The following is a 21,627-nucleotide window of genomic DNA, read 5'->3' as shown; positions in this document are numbered from 1 at the left end:
GAAAGGCCTATGGATGTGGGTCCGAGGGATATTTATTCTTCTTAAGTGGTGTCTTTTAAAAAGACATGTGGAGATTTACAGGCCATTGCTGCTCCACTTGAAGTTCTGAATTCCTAGTGGAACAGCAATGGCCTGTAAGTCTCCACATGTCTTTATGGCGGCATATCCTTAAGAAGAATTAATATCCCTCAGACCACGGTGAACACTGTAAAAATAATGCCAAAATAAACATGTATTGTGCATTTTACTATTGAAAATAATAGACTACAAATTGACTAAACAGTAGCTCAAAAAGGTGCCAGTGGAAAGGTCCATGTTTGAAAAATAAAGTAGTAGTAGCAGTTAAGGGGGTACAAGAGCTGCAGACACCAATTGATAGCTGTTAGGGTTAGAGATGAGCAAACCGGGTTTGGGTTCGAGTCGATCCGAACCCGAACGTTCGGTATTTGATTAGCGGGGGCTGCAGTACTTGGATAAAGCTCTAAGGTTGTCTGGAAAACATGGATACAGCCAATGACTATATCCATGTTTTCCACATAGCCTTAGGGCTTTATCCAACTTCAGCAGCCACCGCTAATCAAATGCCGAAAGTTCGGGTTCGGATGGACTCGAGGTTCGCTCATCTCTAGTTAGGGTATAAAATCAAATTATACCATTCCTAGAGCAAATAGTGATTGCCCAACATGTACAATTGCCTTTTTTTATTTCTTAGCCAAGTGTCAAGGAAGTGGAGCCGAGCTGTTCAAGTGGCACAGCCAGCAGTTCTCCTAAGTGAATACACCTTCTTATTTATTGCAGTGAAACAACAGTATTAGTTTTCAGTTTTTTTTTGTATTGTTGAACGACAAGGCAAATTCATGCATGATTCTTTGATGCACTTATTTCTACCTATGGATGGTGTCTGGTCAGTCTCATGCCTTGTTTCTTGTTTATGAGATTCTTCACATACAACGGCTTTTCTTAAGAAGGTCTTTTTATAATAACATAGAAGTACCTCACACATCTGGATATAATCAGCTATAATTTTTGGTTTGAAATTTTCAGTAAGGTGTCATGTTATGGTGGATCCAGAGGATCTCTAGATGTGGACTGTTTCATTGGACTTTTAGTGACCTTTACTGGAACATTTACCTACTGTACAGCACTGACTAAACTGGATCATTGTAAGAAGTTGTTTTAAAGAACTGAATCATTTATTTTAATTGCATCCAAATGCGTTTCATTAAAGTAGATGTAATCTTTAGAATATTTGAACCTGCTGATATGTCCTTATGTCGCACAGGGCACCGAGGATGAAGGTAAGTTTCTGTGATATTAGGAGTTTGATCCCTATGCTAATAAGTTGTTTCGGTGCACTGGGGGGCAGGACTGCTGATATTCATTAGGAGGGGTGGGCCGCCTTGAGCGAATTGGCACAGTGAGTGCAGTCAGTAGTCCCACCCCCAGTGCACAGGAAATAAACTCTTAGGGGGACATTTATTAAGTCCGAAGTTTTTTACACCGGAATTAAAAATGTCCCCGCATCTCCGGCGCTACGGAGATTTATGTAAAGGCGGACTGCTTCTACATAAATCCCCGTGCGCGTCGGTGTGCACGGCAGAAAACCTACGCCACCTGAAAGGTGGAGTAGGTTTTCGGCGTATCTTTTGCCGGAGCAAAAGATAAATCGCGCGGATATATGTGAACATTTTATTCGCAGATCGCCCATTTGTGAATAAAATAATATGCAAATCGGCACTTTCCGCCGATACGCACCTTAATACATGTCCCCCTTAATGTCAAGGAAACTGCACTGAGGATGACTTACCTTCATCCTCAGTGCCCTGTGTGCTATAAGGACATATCAGCAGGTTTTCTATGAGTATTGAATATGTTGGATAATATACTGGAGCCCTTTGTACTTGTCTTTTAAGGGTGTTAAAAATGTAGCTAAACAACTCCTGCTATTGTCTAATGTTGGTTAATTGAGCAGCCTTCCAGATACAGCATCTCCAAAGAGAAAAAGACGGGGCACTGATGCTATATATATTGTCTATTGGAGCGCTAAAGATAGTACTGTGCTTTGCTATCTTCAGAATTCCCATAGATAATGAATAAACTAGTAGTGCACGTACCTATCAGTGCTGACAGAGCAGGGTCATTGGCATGGATGTTATCGAATACTCAGCACACCAAGTTCTCATCAATAAAGTGCATGTAATCCCTTTTAAAAACTTTTGATCATCCAACAATTAACAAATAAATGCACTTAAAACACGTTGCTAAAATTAGAAATACAAAGTCCAGTACGCTAACATGTTTTGACCAATCCATGCTTCTTCCTCATAGCATACATGTGTGTACTGTACTAAAACAAACACTGACCAATCACAGTTAAACAAAACAGGTAAAGACAGGTGATTTGGACCTAGGGAAGGTCTACAATAACACACTTAAAGGACAACTCTGGTGATTTTTTTTTTTTAAGTTATATAATTTTGTAATGTGTGTTAATAAGCTATCTGCCCCCTGATGAAATTCACTAGTACATTAAATCACTAGTACTACTAAATACTAAGAAACACATATGTCAAATATATATTTTGTATAATTTTCAAACACAAGGATCTGGTCAGTGGCAGCGAGAACATTGTTCCAAATGTAGTCTTTACTCTTTTTTTTTTCCGCTGTTGAGCAATTTAGAACTAGTTTTAGCACCTTTAAATGCTCTGTGTTTCTATGTTTATTTTATTTCTTGCTTAAAGCATAGCTAACATTCAGTTTCCAGGCATTTATTCTACTTTAATCTAGGGGCTCAAATAAAACCGTGACACACCTTACAACTTTATGGCCTGAAGGGGGATTGAAACATAACTTACATATATATATATATATATATATATATATATATATATATATAGTGCCTGGAATTTTGTGTGCCATGGAAAATAATTAACAAATTCCAAATAAAGTATATTAATGTGGAATTAAAATAGTTATTTTCATATGTACTGTAACAGTAATTACCTACTAGTAGCAGAAACAAGCTCAGCATATAGATACAGTACCATAACTGTGCTCATTACATAAATACAGTACCAATACTGTATATATATATATATATATATATATATATATATATATATATTCCACCAAGGAAGGACAAGGACAGTAATTTGAGCCGTCTCCCATCTTTCTAGCTGCTGCCGTTCCCGAGTTACAAGTTTTTCTAAAAGATGTTCTATATTCAAGATAGGAAACTACATTTCCCATCATGCAATGCTTCTGCCTGATGATGGCAATGTAGCAGAGCTGAGAGGGCGATGTAGCAGAGCTAAGAGGGCAATGTAGGAGAGCTGAGAGGGCAATGTAGCAGAGCTGAGAGGGCAATGTAGCAGAGCTGAGAGGGCAATGTAGCAGAGCTGAGAAGGCAATGTAGCAGAGCTGAGAGGGCAATGTAGCAGAGCTAAGAGGGCAATGTAGCAGAGCTGAGAGGGCTGGGTAAGTTGCAAGGGGGTGCGGATGTCGGGTGGCCTGGCGCTCTACTGGGGGGGGGGACCACGAGCGTGCTGGGGGGGGGGGGGGGCGCACTCACCGGGCGGGTGGCGGCTGCGGGGCCGGGTGAGCTCTGAGCGGGCTGCCACCGGGAGATCACGCACTGGAGCACCGGGCCGCCGCAGGAGCTCCTGGGGGTGAGCGGGGGGCGGCCGGCCACCGGCGGTGAGTGGTGGGGGCGGGCGAGCACAGCCGCCGCAGGTGCACAGGAGCGGCGGGCGCCGCCGCTGCAGGAGCTCCGGGGTGAGCGGTGAGCAGGGGGTGGGCGGCCACCGGGAGATCACACACAGGAGCTGGCGAGTGGCGGGCGGGTGAGCGGAGGGGGGGGGGGGGGCGTGAGTTGGGCGAGCGTGCTGGGGGCGGGTGGCAGCTGCGGGGCCGGGTGAGCTCTGAACGGGCTGCCACTGGGAGATCACATACAGGAGCACCGGGCGGCAGGAGTTCCTGGGGGTGAGCGGGGGGTGAGCGGAGGGGGGGGGCGGCCACTGGCGGTGAGTCGCGGGGGCGGGCGAGCACAGGCGCCGCAGGTGCACAGGAGCGGCGGGCGCCGCCGCTGCAGGGGCTCCGGGGTGAGCAGGGGACGGGCGGCCACCAGAAGATCACACACAGGAGCCGGTGGGCGGGTGAGCGGCGGGCGGGCGCAGCTGCAGGTGCACAGGAGCACCGGGGTGAGCGGCGGGCGAACGCCGCCACGGCCTCTACTGAGGGAGGGATGGGGGGGGCACACAGTGGGGTGAGCTTGGGGCTGGGTACAATCTGCTGTCAGAGAGGGTGACAGTGCTCAGCAGCAGCAGCTGTCACTGTCTCAGTGCCCTCCCTCTCTTCAGTGTGCTGGGTTAGAAGCGCTAACCCGGCCCATTGAAGAGAAGGAGGACACGTGATGCCGTCTCGGAGGGTGGGGGCCAGGAGCAGGGAGCGTGTCGGAGTGGACTGAGAGCTGATGATTCTATGCAATCCGTGGGGGTGGGGGCACCTAGATAACAGCAAAACTGTGCAGAATCCATAATAAATTTATATTGGAAAGGTGGAAAGCTACGGGTGAGCAGCGTATTAATGCAAAAATAATTTTTGGGGGAATACCCCTTTAAGGTCAGGTTTACTTGTCCCTAGGGCTGTCTGCAGCCAGGGGCCCACAGCTACATACAGCACTATGGATGTGTATCCATAGCTGTTCACATTTGAACAGACCCATTCGTATGTGAATGGTGATCTGTGCCACAATTGCAGTCTGTACTAGGGCCGACCAGCATTTTTTGCTTCAGCTCTGATACGGACCCAGGATCTTGAGAACAATCCCATTCCCCCATTAGGAAAGAACAGTGGGTTACACTATTCTTTCTCTATGTGTAGGTAAGGACAGCAGTATCAAGGGAACTGGAATGCACAGTCCTGAAGGGGTTCGGCCTTAACCCTATGATTATCCAAGAAAGCAAGTGAAGGACATTTCCTCTTCAAAGTGCCATATTCTATATTATGCCAATTCGCATAACAGTGTTTGAGCTCTATAACATCCTGAACCTTTTTCAAGCATAAAAACAGGCTGTGTAAACCTCCATTTTTATATATCCAATATCCAATCACAAAAGACATACAATTAAAATACGTCCAATCACATAGCAGAGAAGGTGGACCTTGCTTTTGAATAGTTACATACATACACATTTCCATGGAATAAACAGATACATGATATTTAACATAATACATTTTAACATGCCCGATCCCGACTAAATATTCAATTAAAAAAATCACATCTAAATCTCTCCGGCCGAAAGACAACACCCACAGGATAGGGGACAAGTAAGAGACTGGTGGTTTTGGGCTCCCCGCTTCTTTTTTATTAATAAAGCAGTGGGTACGACACATGACCCTCAGCTATATTAATTTCTATGGAGCCGCCCAAAAGAGTCGGGTAAGCGGGAAAGTGCTTACTTGGCTCTTTCCAGCAGCTCCATGGGAATGAATAGAGCCGCGGGTCATATGCCGTACCAGCAGCTGTATTCATAACAAAGAAGCCGGGGCCCAATATGGAGATTGCTGGGGGGGTTGGGGCTACAGAGGTCGGACCCCTGCCATCTCTTACTTGTCCCCTATCTTGTGGCAGAGACAGGGGGGAATTTGATCAGGAGTAGTTCACTGCGGTCACGGGGGGAGGTAAGTTCCTACTCCTGATCAAATACAAATATTTAAAACGGCTGGACTTCTCCTTTAAGGATAGACAGAGGTGCTGGGCAACACTGGATATAATATGCAATGAGATCCCAGTATTCACTTAATGAGGAATAAAATTGCTTCTTTTATTAGACAATAATATAATCCATGAGAGAGTGATGGAACAGAGTATACTGCTCACCACTTTTAAGCCTTACATAGTCCTTAGTCATAACATTATGGCCACATAAGGCCTGGTCTACTCTTCCAGCACTTTATGTTTTTTTTTTATATTGCCTAATAAAAGAAGCAATTTTATTCCTCATAGTGGTATTCCCATCATGTTATATAGAAACATTTGTAGGGCACTTCAAGTTAAATTTTAACTTTAACTTCCAAGATCCAAGATCATTTCACAATGACACAGCTTGCTTTAAATCAGTGCTATCTCACACGAACTGGATGACAGCGGATTTCAAGCTGTAAGTTCTGCAGCGAAATCCTCTGTGATTCCCGATACTATCATTTTGTATGGGTTTACATACTCACAGCAGAGTTTTCATTCCGCTGCAAGTATGGAAAGCCCTGTCCCCCTTAACCCACCCCTGCCTGGTTAATACATTACTGGTCCGTGCTCTGGTCTGCTTCAGTGGCTCCTGGCTCTCTGACATCCCAATCAGTGCACTGTCCTGTCGCAGCCACTGATTGGCTGAGCCACAGAAGCAGGCCGGAGCGCGGACCGGAAATGTATTAATGGTGGGTTATGGGGGATGGAGCTTAACAGCGGAATGAAAACCAATACAGAATAACAGAACCCAAGATTGCAGCGGATTTTGTCGTGAAACCCGTAGCGCGAAGGCAACCTAAATATATATATGTTAGAAATATATACCTGCCATATAAACCTACAAAAAATCTCCACAATGACAACTCAGAAATTTGATAAGTAAATTTATTTTATTCAGACAAAAATCAGCCCACCCACAAAAACATATACCCCTTAGACATGTTAAAACTGTTGGGAGGAATCTGCTACATCAAAATGTATAGGAGACATATTTTCATGTACCAGATTCCTCCAAACGGCTTTTAACATGTCTAATTGTTTGGGGTCACATTGAAATGTCCTTATTTTTGAAGGAAAAGCACTGTACTTTTCAATGAAGATAACTTTAAACTAGTCCTAACTTTAAACAAATACACTCTATACATTGCTAATGTGGTAAATGACTATTCTAGCTGCAAATGTCTGGTTTTTGGTGCAATATCTACATAGGTGTATAGAGGCCCATTTCCAGCAACTATCACTCCAGTGTTCTAATGGTAAAGTGTGTTTGCTCATTGGCTCAGAAGGCTAATTGATGATTAGAAAACCCTCGTGCAATCATGTTCACACATCTGAAAGCAGTCTAGCTCGTTACAGAAGCTACAAAACTGACCTTCCTTTGAGCAGATTGTGTTTTTGGAGCATCACATTGGTGGCACAGTCTATTCTTGTTCTTAGAAATGAAGGCTATTCCATGCGAGAAATTGCTAAGAAATTGAAGATTTCCTACAACAGTGTGTACTACTCTCTTCAGAGGACAGCACAAACAGGCTCTAACCAGAGTAGAAAAAGAAGTGGGAAGCCGCGTTGCACAACTAGGCAAGAAGATAAGCACATTAGAGTTTCTAGTTTGAGAAACAGACGCCTCACAGGTCCCCAACTGGCATCTTCATTAAATAGTACCCGCAAAACACCAGTGTCCACATCTACAGTGAAGAGGCGGCTGCAGGATTTTGGGGAAAAAGTGGCAAAGAAAAATCCATATCTGAGACCGGCCAATAAAAGAAAAAGATTAAGATGGGCAAAAGAACACAGACATTGGATAGAGGAAAACTGGAAAAAAGTGTTGTGGACGGATGAATCCAAGTTTGAGGTGTTTGGATCACAAAGAAGAACGTTTGTGAGACGCAGAACAAATGAAAAGATGCTGGAAGAAAGCCTGACGCCATCTGTTAAGCATGGTGGAGGTAATGTGATGGTCTGGGGTTGCTTTGGTGCTGGTAAGGTGGGAGATTTGTACAGGGTAAAAGGGATTCTGAATAAGGAAGGCTATCACTCAATTTTGCAACACCATGCCATACCCAGTGGACAGCGCTTGATTGGAGCCAATTTCATCCTACAACAGGACAATGACCCTAAACACACCTCCAAATTGTGCAAGAACTATTTACAACAGAAGCAGGCAGCTGGTATTCTATCGGTAATGGAGTGGCCAGCGCAGTCACCAGATCTGAACCCCATTGAGCTGTTGTGGGAGCAGCTTGACCGTATGGTACGCCAGAAGTGCCCATCCAACCAATCCAACTTGTGGGAGCTGCTTCTAGAAGCGTGGGGTGCAATTTCTCCAGCTTACCTCAACAGATTAATAGCTAGAATGCCAAAGGTGTGCAATGCTGTAATTGCTGCAAAAGGTGGATTCTTTGACGAAAGCAAAGTTTGATGTAAAAACAATGTTATTTCAAATACAAATCATTATTTCTAACCTTGTCAATGTCTTTACTCTATTTTCTATTCATTTCACAACGTATGGTGGTGAAGAAGTGTGACTTTTCATGGAAAACACAAAATTGTTTGGGTGACCCCAAACTTTTGAACGGTAGTGTATATACCTGCCAGACAACTGCTTTTAGAGAAGAGTTGTGGTCGGTAACCTAGACAACAAGCTGTCAATAACTGGAGGAAGAGGGTGGACCTATCAGGAGAAAGAGGCAAAATTTGCTTAATAAAAGTATTTGCAAAAATATTTAATGAGTTTTAACAAAATTTTATCTACAGCCACTAATGGCACACAATCTGGAAAACCTTAATGACAAGTTCATGCGTCCCTAGGGCTGTCCGCAGCCATGGACCCACAGCTACAGACAGCACTATGGATGTGTATCCAGCTGTTGACATTTGCATGAACCCATTCATACTGTAAGTGAATGGTGATCTGTGCCACAAGTGCGGTCTGTACTAGGGCCGACCAGCATTTTTTGTTACACAGAATACAGCTGTGACAAAAATACAGGATCTTAAGAACAAGGGGAACCCCAGTCTCCCATTAGGAAAGAGCAGTGGGTCACACTATTCTTTCTCTATGCGTGCTGTTGAAAGCAGCCCAACCCTGTACTGGTCTTTTTCCCAGCTCCAGTAGAGAATGAATAGAGCAACCGTGCATGCGTGACCCTCACTCCATTCTAATGGGAGACTGGGGGGGCCATTCTCCAGAACCTGCGAGTAGCGGATAACTTTGCCAACTGGGAATACCGCTTTAGGCTATGTTCACACTACGTAAAACTATGGCCGTAGTTCTCGCTGCCGAACTACGGCCGTAGTTTTGAGGGGTGGAACCCAAGATTGCAGCGGATTTTGCCGTGGAACCCGTAGCGCAAAATCTGCAGATTATGTACATTTGAAGGCAACCTAAATATATATATGTTAGAAATATATACCTGCCATATAAACCTACAAAAAATCTCCACAATGACAACTCAGAAATTTGATAAGTAAATTTATTGTATTCAGACAAAAATCAACCCACCCACAAAAAACATACACCCCTTAGACATGTTAAAACTGTTGGGAGGAATCTGCTAAAATGTATAGGAGACATATTTTCATGTACCAGATTCCTCCTTCCTTTTAACATGTCTAATGTCTGTGGAGATTTTTGTAGGGAAATGATGAAATGAATGAGCCAGGACTCACTTGGAAATAATTGGTTAAGGTACAGGAGCTGTGAGGTGTAAAATGAGGAAGGGCAGGGGCGTGGCCTATAAGCATCACATCTATTACTTGTCCCAGGCCAGGCACAGAGGCCCAAAATGGCGGTGGCCTCTCGGAAGGCAAGGAAGCGGGCGGACGGTAGCACCAGGAGGCCAAAGATGGCGCCGGACCTCCCAGCAAGCACAGCAGCGGGCTAATGGCGAGCAGGAGGACCAATACGCTGCCGCCTTTCTCCCGGCAGGCACAGCTGTGGGGTGGACAGGGAGCAGGAGGCCCAAGATGGCACCGGACCTCCTGGCAGGCACAGCGGTAGGGTGGACTGGGGTGCAGAAGGCCCAAGATGGCACCGGACCTCCTGGCAGGCACAGCAGCGGGGTGTACTGGGGAGCAGGAGGCCCAATAAGTGTAAGCAATGCTGTGGCAACTTGTCCATTTCATCATTTCCCTAAAAGGGGTCAGGGATATGATAAAATTCCTGACTTTCTTCAGGTAAATGATGGAAGGGCTTGGTTATTTCATCATTTCCCGGGATTTGATCAATTATCTATTTATCTATATACACTACCGTTCAAAAGTTTGGGGTCACATTGAAATGTCCTTATTTTTGAAGGAAAAGCACTGTACTTTTCAATGAAGATAACTTTAAACTAGTCCTAACTTTAAACAAATACACTCTATACATTGCTAATGTGGTAAATGACTATTCTAGCTGCAAATGTCTGGTTTTTGGTGCAATATCTTCATCTCGCTGCAGAACTATGGCCGTAGTTTTGAGGGGTGGAACATAGCCTTATTTACAATGGGACCCCGGCCGGAGTGTACACACATCGTATACGCTCCGGCCGGGATCCCGTGCGGCGCCTGAAAAAACTGACATGTCAGTTTTTTGCAGCCGGAATTCAGTGAATTCCGGACGCAGAAAGACTCCGGCCTTGCTTCACTGTGTGCCATGGGAAGCTTTGATGCGGGCGTGCGCTGATGCACACGCATCAGAGCTCCGCGGCTGGAAAGATCACCCGGCTGGTACTTAAGTACCGGCTGGGATGATCCGGGCTGAGACCGGCCATTCCGTGACCCGGCCGGGGACACAGAACGGCCGGGTGTTCACGTAGTGTGAACATAGCCTTAATCTGTTGTGGATTTTTATGAATGTATAAATTAATCACTGAAATCTGCGGCATGAACTCCTCAGCGGATTAGAACATAGCCTAAACCTTGTTCCTACAATCTTTTTCAAGCTTCATAAGTTAACAAAGATTGATTCTAAGGGGTTTACTAGTTCTTACTGCTTAAAGTAAGTGACCATAAGTCTGTTACATCTATTCTAATGTACAGCAGTTTTCTTAACTTTATGCTTCCTTCTCAGCTAGGCGTTGACTCATGTGGAGAAATGAGTTCCATTACACGTCTCCTGGCTCCGACGACCAGATCCTTATACAACCATTTAGTTGCCTTGGAGATTTTACCAAACAAACAACACAAAACAAACTTGGAGAATTATGTAAAAGGGTTTCTCTCAAGACATGATATGTGCAGAAAGTAACGTTTAGTACCAAGTTCACCCACTGGTTTTCTATATCAAAGAGAGACATTTGTGCAAGAAATAATATTGACTTGCCTGTACTTCTATACGTCAGCTGATAAATATGTTTGAACAGGAAGTGAAACTTACATCATTCTCATTTTCTAAGAATTTTTTATCCTCACCAAACTTCATTTTGAACTGTAAATATTACTATTTAGTAGGAGATGCTGACTCACATCTACGGGAAATCAATGCACAGCTCTGTACGCTGGAAGCTTTCTACTAGGAAGGGTGACTTATGACATATGTCACATTATAACGCGTAAAACGTAAAATTAGAAGTCATCCAGAAATAAAAAAAAAAGACAAAAAAGGCAAGTACAGCCACTAATCATTGGTATTTACTATGGCAGATTTAGAATGATGCTGGAGGGTAAACTAGCTAATGTGCAGGCCTATGTTCACTTCTGAAAAGTAGACGACTTTCAAGGTAGACATTAGTATACTGGCAGTATAGTTTGCTGATGTACTGTATTACCATGGCATACCCGCACCAGGTCTTTTAGAACTAAAGTTCAATAGACTACACACAGTCTACTAGTGACAGTTCAGCACTAGTGACAGTAGTGATAATCAGCAGGGGCGTAGCTAGGATTCACGGGGCCCCATAGCAAAAAACTGTAAGGGCCCCCCCTCCCCCACGCACAACACAAAGCACTGCGCATGTATATATATATATATATATATATATATATATATATATATATATATTCTCTGTGATGTGGCCAAAAATAAAATCTCCTGTGGCCAGAGGCAGAATCCTGCCTGCAGCCACAAAATTGACAGGCAGAGCAGAGAGCCAATGGCTGCTCGCTCTGTCAGTCCACTGTATTTAACTATAAGGGTCCATTAGGAGCCCTTATGGATAAATACATAGGTGCAGGAGCAGACAACTTTCTGCTTAACCCCTTATGTACTGCAGTGTGTAAGTGACCCAATGTTCAAAAGACAAGGAAATCTTTGCTCTACTGCTGGTGCACTGATAACCCCTGACCTCTGCACAGCAGGCAGTGAGGTCAGGCGTTATCTTCTGCCTGTTAACCGCTTTTTTGTGTTGCAGCATGTAAGTAAACATTGGGCCCCATAGCAACCGCCTACCCTGCCTCTATGGTAGCGATGCCACTGATGATAAGTCCGGAGATTAAAATAAAAATGTCAGCCGATGGGGACAGGGCAGAACATAATAAACAATCATTACTTACCTCTCCCCGTGCCCGTGATGTCACGACTTGGGGGATATGCCCATGCAGTGTCCCAGAACATGCAGACTACTACTCCTATTATGGCCATTTCTATTTCTGTGTCAATGCCTGTTCTGGTAAGTGTTTGCACTGCAACTGCTGCTGGTTTTCCCCTAGTATTCTCTGGTATTGTGCATTTTCATGTGTATTCTCATGTGTTCCTGTGTATTACAGTGTACAGTGGTATGCAAGGCTGTTGATCACGTGACCTGTAACCATGGTTCCTCCAATGGCCGACTAGCTCTGGCCAGGAGCAACCATGTGACCTCCCACTTCCTGCTGACAAGTTAGTCTTCCCCCTGCTTCCAAGCAAGGAGGATGTGTGTCGTCCCTCTCCTGCCTCAGAGGAGTTGGGCTTCTTCTTTGCAGCTCCCACTTCACCACTAGAAGTGTGGATCAGATGTTCTGCAGTATTCAAGTCTTCGGCTGTATCTGCCTGCTCAAGTGTCCGGAATCTTCTCTCTCATCTGGGTGTCATTCCGTTATCTCTCCTCATCGCTGCAAGGATTCACAGCAAGTATTACTCTCAAGCTAATCCACCCAGCAACGCTATTCCTCTCATACTCCTACTCCCATCATCCGGCACGTATTCTCACAGCCTATGCAGCACCACTCCTGCTTTATTTGTCAAAGCCTGCTATATACCCGGTTGCATCCGGACCGAACTGTTGATACTAGTTACTTCATCTATAATAAAACCGCTGTTACTGAACCCTGGCATTGGTGTCCACTAACTGGTGCCCTGACTAAGTGCAGCGAAGAATCGCATGCCCATCATCACCCGCAGATTCCACAGACCGGCTCTACAGCTGTGCCGCCCTCAGGCCTATACCGTGACAAGTATACACCCTGCAGCTGCCCCGGTCATTGCCCGCTCATAACACCAGCACTGCGGAAGTGGCCCCCAGGGGCCAGGGCATCGCATTTTTGGCGTCACGAACAGGATCTACCCGCCACGCGGTGTACCAGATCTACAGTTTAATATCGTCTCCAGAGACTGTGCTAAAATTGCCATGGGAGTTCTGATAACTGAGTTGCTGCACGGCTGGGACTGTACACAAAATGGCCGCTTCTTGCTGTTATTTCTACCTGCGCCATCCCCCAGTGACGAGGGGGTTAACTGCCATGCGGCCGAGAAGCGGGAATTGCTTGGCGCCATTGATAATGACTGTGTCTCTCCTGATTGGCCGGCCGCTTCCACTGACGTCATTGTTGCTGGGCAGACTTTGGAGCCTGATCCTCCAGCCTGGCGCTCCTCCCCTTCCTGCTACAAGTTCCGGCCAGTGGAACGCAAGATGGCGGCCTATGAAGAGCACCTGCCTGCAGCCCCAGCGCTTGTGATGCCTACACTGCCTGAGAGTCTGCCTCTGCTCAATCCTGCGTGCCTGCTAATGCCGCCACCCTCCGACAGCGATATCAGTTGGGGCTCTACACCAGTCTCCAACGGTCCGGAGGAAGAGCCTGTCTCCATCGCCAGCGTCTCACCGGGATCTCGTTGCTCCAGCACTCCCGAGGTTGCCTTCTCCACAGGAGGATCGACCTCGCCAGAAAACGATGGATCCGTGAGTACCGGGGTTCCGGGCGCCCCTCTTCCTGCCTCTAGCCAGGGGGATAACTTTAAGGCCACCGGCTACGCCAGTCCCTGGAGGCTCCCCGGGCCCGAGTCACCATCCCTGCCTCAGTGGGTGTTTGGGGACGACCCGGTTATCAAGAAGTTGGCGGATGAGATCAAGCAGGCCCTAACCTTGCTACCTCCGGTGGCTAAAGCCCCCCTCACCATGGCTACTACGGTGACTTCCCCTACCACTGCCGTGGCTAAAGCTGCGACCACCACCGCTACCTACCATGTGGCCCCTACTGTCTCTCCTGTGACCACAGTAGCCCCTACTGTCTCTCCTGTGACCACCGTGACCCCTAGCCTCGTGGTCACAACCGCAGCAGATGATGCTCCTGCTCCGGCTTCCTCCCGGTATTATCCCTGGGAGAAAAAGAGGGGTGCCACTTGGGGTCCTCCAGGACATTTCTGTTAAATGTCCTCCCAAGGGCTGAGTTCTATGACTGTGTTTTTTTTGTGTGCTGTTTCACCATTCCAGTTCCTGCAACGTTTAAGGTTCGTGCCTGGTCCTCCTGACCAAGTTCCCTGTACTAACCAGCCATGAGCTGATGGACACTTACCATAACAAAAAGTTCTCTAGTGCCTGTCCCAGAGCCTTTTACATGGACGATGTTCCAATTGCCTAAAAGAGACTCTACCTAACAGAGACACTTAACCCATTCCTTCCTAATGCACTTTCCTGTGATTGTGTGTTCCACACAGGGTATTATTGCACTTATTTCATTATTGCACTTATTCTACTATTGCATTCCAGTGTTATCGAAGTCTTTGTATTTCCTCCTCTGAGTAAGCACAAGGTTACATAGATTGCCTCAGAGTAGAGCGCCTCTTTTGTAAAACAGTATATTTTTCCAGTGTCTAAGTCAGATAGCTCCTCCTCTGAGTAAGAGAAGTCAGTTTACATATACCTCAGAGAAAGTCCAGTTTATGTAGGAGTGTATTTTCTCATCCAGTCTCATTATTGTGTATTATTATCATATCTATAGCTGGAAAGATTTAGTTGAGCCAGTTTGTATTCAGATTTTTCTCAGATTTTCATTCAGATTTCTCTCCGGTTTCATTCAGATTCATATGAGCCAGTTCTCCTCAAGACCTTGCAGTATTTGTTGTCTTTTATGTTTCCCTTCCTTTTTGTTTCCAGTATTTGTTCGCCTCTGTCTTGTCCCAACACAGTAGTTATCACACATAGTCATACCTAACCTTCACACTGGTCCATACATACCGCACCTTGGATACCTTTTCGTGTGTTTGGCCTGTGGAGTGCTTGTGTGTGTGATTGAGTGGTATGAAAGGGAGCTCCCCATGTATGTTTGCTTTTATTATTTTGTTCTTTTCTCTTCCAGGTATCCAAGACACTACTCAGACACGCCAAGGTAGTACACAGGTCTTCACAGTTCTTTTCCAGTAGGGTAACACATTTAACAGAAAACCTACTGTCTAACTGGCTGGAATATTGAGGGTCACCCGCCAGCAGTTAAGTTGTCCTGGCTTACACGTCAGATGGTTCACGCACTAGCTACCTGGTCGCCAGAGTACGTTAGGCACCCCTAGGTGAAGTCCTGCCACTAGGGTTTCTCATTCTCTCTCTTCTCACCTGTGCCTTGGGCGTGGGAAACACACACCTCATCACACTCACTCTCATAATTCATTCCTGTTGTTTGATTGTCCAGTCTATTCATGTTTGCTGCCTTCTAGATTCGCCGAGGTCGGCTCAAATTTGCTAGGGAGGTATGCAGTGTCCCAGAACATGCAGACTACTACTCCTATTATGGCCATTTCTATTTCTGTGTCAATGCCTGTTCTGGTAAGTGTTTGCACTGCAACTGCTGCTGGTTTTCCCCTAGTATTCTCTGGTATTGTGCATTTTCATGTGTATTCTCATGTGTTCCTGTGTATTACAGTGTACAGTGGTATGCAAGGCTGTTGATCACGTGACCTGTAACCATGGTTCCTCCAATGGCCGACTAGCTCTGGCCAGGAGCAACCATGTGACCTCCCACTTCCTGCTGACAAGTTAGTCTTCCCCCTGCTTCCAAGCAAGGAGGATGTGTGTCGTCCCTCTCCTGCCTCAGAGGAGTTGGGCTTCTTCTTTGCAGCTCCCACTTCACCACTAGAAGTGTGGATCAGATGTTCTGCAGTATTCAAGTCTTCGGCTGTATCTGCCTGCTCAAGTGTCCGGAATCTTCTCTCTCATCTGGGTGTCATTCCGTTATCTCTCCTCATCGCTGCAAGGATTCACAGCAAGTATTACTCTCAAGCTAATCCACCCAGCAACGCTATTCCTCTCATACTCCTACTCCCATCATCCGGCACGTATTCTCACAGCCTATGCAGCACCACTCCTGCTTTATTTGTCAAAGCCTGCTATATACCCGGTTGCATCCGGACCGAACTGTTGCTACTAGTTACTTCATCTATAATAAAACCGCTGTTACTGAACCCTGGCATTGGTGTCCACTAACTGGTGCCCTGACTAGGTGCAGCGAAGAATCGCATGCCCATCATCACCCGCAGATTCCACAGACCGGCCCTACAGCTGTGCCGCCCTCAGGCCTATACCGTGACAAGTATACACCCTGCAGCTGCCCCGGTCATTGCCCGCTCATAACACCAGCACTGCGGAAGTGGCCCCCAGGGGCCAGGGCATCGCACCCAACCAGGCTAATGGATTGCGCGTCCAGCCAATCAGTGACTGCAACAGTGTCCCTCCTCAGGCACTCACTGGCTGAGCGGGCAGTCTATCAACAGGGAGTATCACAAAAAGAAGCTGTATACAAGCTTTAATATAATATATAAGAAAGGGGCTGGACATGGTCATTAGTACACTGTGTTCAATCCATTAAACTCATGGGGTACGCCATGGTATACATTGGTATACAGTCAGCTAGCAGCTAGTCTCTGCTTCTAAAGCTCATTCCTGCACTCCATGCAAACATTATGTAAGCACAAGGAAGCACAGGGATAGCGATGGGAGGGGGAGTGAGGAGGCGTTACAGCCTTTCAGGAGCCTGGAAAAGGCAATTTTCCCTGGGGAGTAAAAGGATTATGGAAGCACAGATGGATATATGAAAGGTGTCAGCAGTTTGGAATGTGAATTACAAGTGACAGCTCTCAGATACCAGCTCTCTTTCCCTTCAATGGGAGATGAGCTGCAGTAAGCCCCAGCCTGGGTTCACTGTGTATTGTGATGCTATGGCTCTGGCAAACACCCGATTGATGGGAGTGCCCAACAATCTGATATTGATGTACTGTCTTGAGAATGCCCAGAATACCCTCTTTAGCTGACACCTAGTTGCTGTATTTTGTATGAAAACTAGGGCATAATTATTAATACTGGTGTAAGGCTAAGCCATAGGCTGGTATGTAACTTTTCATCAACATAGGCTTAAACTATAACAGCTTGCGTGGAGAAGTGATGCCTCCTTTTCATAAAACCCAATGGTGCAAAGGAAAAGTGGTGTAGTTGTCCATTAATGGCCTCCAATAATATTCAATAATTCAATAATATTAAATCTGACCCTGCAATGAACTACATGGCTACTGAGTTTTAATATAACTTAAAATCCCCTATAAATCTAGTGATTATTACATAAACTATTAAATATATGAATAATATAATATTTTTAAGCCACGTGGCATTTTAAGGACTTTTTGTTCTATTAAAAGGCAAGTTTTACAACCACTGAAACCTTGTGCCCAAGTCCCCTAATAGAGAAATGAATAAAACTGACACAATGCTACAAACCAGACGTTTTTGTCGTTATCCGTCAGTATTGGGTGTGTCTTATTTTACGTTGTCTACACTTTGTAACCATAAATCAACAGGCGAGAACTAAAGAACGACAAAATTATAGCATTTCTACAATGCTGCAGTGTCATTGCTTGTAAATATAGATTAGCACACAATGTGCAACTTGGATAAAGGTAATTATCAATCGTTTCTAACAGCTTGGAAAAGTTATTCTTTAACCATTCTTTTTATTTGTGTGTATTTAAAACCTATGTTTGCTTTTGATTAGTAATTTACAGTAAATATAGAGTATGTGTGGATGCATGTACTGTATATATATATATATATATATATATATATATATATATTTATTTATTTATTTTTTTAATTTTTTTTTTGTGTAGTTCAGTGCAAGGCTGCATTTCTGCATTGTCATGTTTGCTCTTAGAAACAGTCACCAAGCTTGTTGTAAGAATTGCACCTATATTGGGTTATATGTAATTCAGAGTGTATCATTACTGAGAGATTTTAAATTTCATTTACAATCTGGCTTGGTCCATCTTATACGGCCCTTACTTATAGTGCTTCATTGTCAGAATTACATGCAGGAATGTTAGGGTAGCATGTGGCATGATCTGTACTGCAGGGAAACTTGTGCGGAGAGTGGCGGTAGCGGAGGGTCGCGCTCTCCCATAGACCAGCTATGACACATTGAAGGAAACTGGATTCCTTCAGCTTATTTTACATGAACTGAAGGAATCCAGTTTCTTTCTTTGCTATGGAGACCCCGGAATCCAGTGGCTTTACCTTCGTGCTCAACACGCAAACGCTATATGAGAAAGCATGCATTTATAAGACTGGGCGCTGACCATATCTGTTCTTCTTGCTTCTATGACACATTGAGACAGACGGGATTCCGCGGTGGAAAGTTCTGCCTGAATTACTCAGTGTGAACAGCAAGGTGAGCATGTGTGGATGTGACAGTTCGTAACTCATCTTCAGCTTGTCGGCTACCCTGGTACAAGTAAATACAATTGATACCACATGGCAATACATTACAACTGGAGAACAGATGCCAATCTAAGCCTAGCCACTTCAGCATATTGTAGATGGTCTGTCCATGTAAGGCTAGATTCACACACGACGGACCCGCAGTGGATTTCACACAGCGAGTTCGCAGTGAAATCTGCTGCTGATCCCAATCTTATTTCAATGAGATTACATACTCGCAGTGGGATTGTCATTACAGATGAGCGAACCAGTTCGGCCGGTATGGGATCCAGGTCAGATTTTCCAGAAAATCTGAGTCCGATTGGATTCTGATTTTTGGAAGTCTGCTCCGAATTTTTTTTTCTTGCTTTCTAAAATGGCAGCCGCCATTTTAGAAAGCAGGAAGTGTTGCGGATGGGAAAAGTGCTTTCCCATGATGCCCGGAACATATCCAATCAGCAGGGATGTTGCACTAGTCCACCCCCTGTGTGACGTCGGTATAGCTTTAAGAGGAGCGGTCACATGACCGCATGAGGCAGTCTGCACAGAGAGAGGCAGGAGACTGTTACCAGTGCACACAGCTCGTCAGTGACAAAACGCTGCTGCTGCACGCTGCTGTACTGAGAAGATATTCTACAAAAGCAAAGATAAAAAGATTATTAGGAAAGCGGAGAGGAGAAACATATAGTGATTGAGAGAGAAAAATATAGAGGGCAAAAGATAGATAGACTAGGCATAGGAGAGCAAAGGGTGCACAGAACAAAAATGTGCTATACAGATATCCAAGTGCTATAGTGGCACCATTGCGAGAGTGTATATGACATAGGTGTTTTCCTGAGGCACAAATATACCTCGTGCATGTGTGTAGAATAAAACTCTAAAAAAAGGGCTCTACAGATATTCCAAGTACTATAGTTGGACCCTTGGAAGAGTGTATATGACATAGCTGTTTTCCTAAGGCTCAAATATACGTATACCTTGTGCATGTGTGTAGAATAAAACTCTAAAAAAAAGTGCTTTACAGATATCCAAGTGCTATAGTGGCACCATTGCGAGAGTGTATATGACATAGGTGTTTTCCTGAGGCACAAATATATACCTCGTGCATGTCTGTAGAATAAAACTCTAAAAAAAAGTGCTCTACAGATATCCAAGTGCTATAGTGGCACCATTGCGAGAGTGTATATAACATGTTGACTACTGCTGCTTCTGTACTGGCCTCCATGTTGACTACTGCTGCTCCTGTACTGGCCTCAAATGACTACTGTTGGACCTCCGCTGGCCTCCAATGACTACTGCTGCTCCTTCACTGCATTTGTGACCTTTTTCCTGCATAGACCCAGTAATGGTGAATTTCCTGCATAGACCCTGTAATGGTGAATATTGAAATCTAAAAAAAAAAAAATTGACTTTGAGATATTGAAAAGATAATGATGTTACTGACATGTAGAGCCCTATTCAACCACATAAATTACCCCCGAATCATATAGATGCTTTAAACTATAATATCTGAAGAAATCCGAAATTCGGTCGAACTGAACTATAAAAAAAAATCCGGAAGTCCGGTCGGAACAAACTTTTGAAAAGTTCGCTCATCTCTAATTGTCATCCCGCCTTAACTCTCCGCCTCCTGGAGCATACTTTACCTGGTCTGCTCTCCAGCTGCATCTGAGGCTCCCAGCTCCCAGCAGGAGCCTCAGATGCAGCTGGAGCGCAGACCAGGTAAAGTATGCTCCGTGCGGCGGCGGGCTAAGGGGGCCATACTGTCATACTGCTGCGAGTATGTAATCGCCTTGAAAATAATAGTTTGGGATCCGCAGCGGATTTTGTGTAAATTCACAACATGACATCCACTGAGGATCTGTCCTGTGTGAATCTAGCCTAATGGATATAGTGCTAGATCCTCTGGAGTAAAATACGTAGCTAGTGTCTGCTGTAGCTGAACAGGCACTGTTTTTAAGTACAAAACCTACATATTGTGAGTTGTGACTATTGCTAGCTTTGTATGCCACTGCCATCTGTGCCATGATGAGTTATTCACAGTATAAGCTGAGACGTGTTACTACCTAGGATGGAGATGGGCTGATGGAATGAAAAACTATGATTGTAAAGCATACAATCTAGCTGAATTACGTTAAAAATGGCAAGAGTGGTCCTCCCACAGTAGATAACATGTATGCAGAGTATAAGTATAAAACTATGTAATGGAGTGGTTATGGAGTCTTTTGTTGTGGTTTCACCAACTCTGTTAGTCAGTATAGGCCCCAAGTAACTTGTCTTTTTAAGTAGAGGAAAACTAGAATTGACATGGCATTCCCCACTGAAATTATTTAAACCCAGCAACTGTGACAGATTCGGCTGAGTGGATTTTGGCATTCATAGGCACCATTTTAGTCCTGTTGGCTTCCTGTTGTCCTGTCTGACAATGAGATCACTGTGGGGATTAAACAGCAGAATTCCAATACTTTAATTTCGTGAAGGAGACATGTTCCTGTCTCTTAGGTCTGATGCACAAATGGAGTCCATCTGTGAAAGCCAAGACGTTCGGATGAATAGGTTCAGTTAGGTTCTGGATGGTATTGGAGATTAAATCTAGTATTTTGTATCAAAGAACATTAAAATGTCTAGATCTGTATCCAAGTACACGGTGTCTAATCTGGATTATGGGATCCAATTAATATTAGTCAACAGCTACTGCCAGAACATTTCCACAGTGAATTCTACAATTTTTAGTGGGAATACTGTAATAGACAGTAAACTTCAAAAATCAACATAAAATGAACGTTTAATCCTGACTGGCTGAGTGGGGCATTTGTCAGCCGGGTCCTGACATAGCTGGAGGGATCCTGAGAAGACCATCGGTGGGGTCCAGGAGTAGGACACGGCACCGGGACAGGTGACTATAACTTCTTTTTTATGTTCCCTCACCCCTAGCCCAAAATATTTTTTTTGCCCACATCCCACCAGACTTTTCATTTAATTCCCTATCTATAAAGTGCTGCAGAAGTCAAAGGCTTAGCTAGGAAGATG

Source organism: Dendropsophus ebraccatus, chromosome 11 (assembly GCF_027789765.1).
Source record: "Dendropsophus ebraccatus isolate aDenEbr1 chromosome 11, aDenEbr1.pat, whole genome shotgun sequence".
NCBI classification, from domain to species: Eukaryota; Metazoa; Chordata; class Amphibia; order Anura; family Hylidae; genus Dendropsophus; species Dendropsophus ebraccatus.
The sequence above is the reverse complement of the archived record's forward strand: the minus strand, read 5'-3'. Positions refer to the sequence as shown.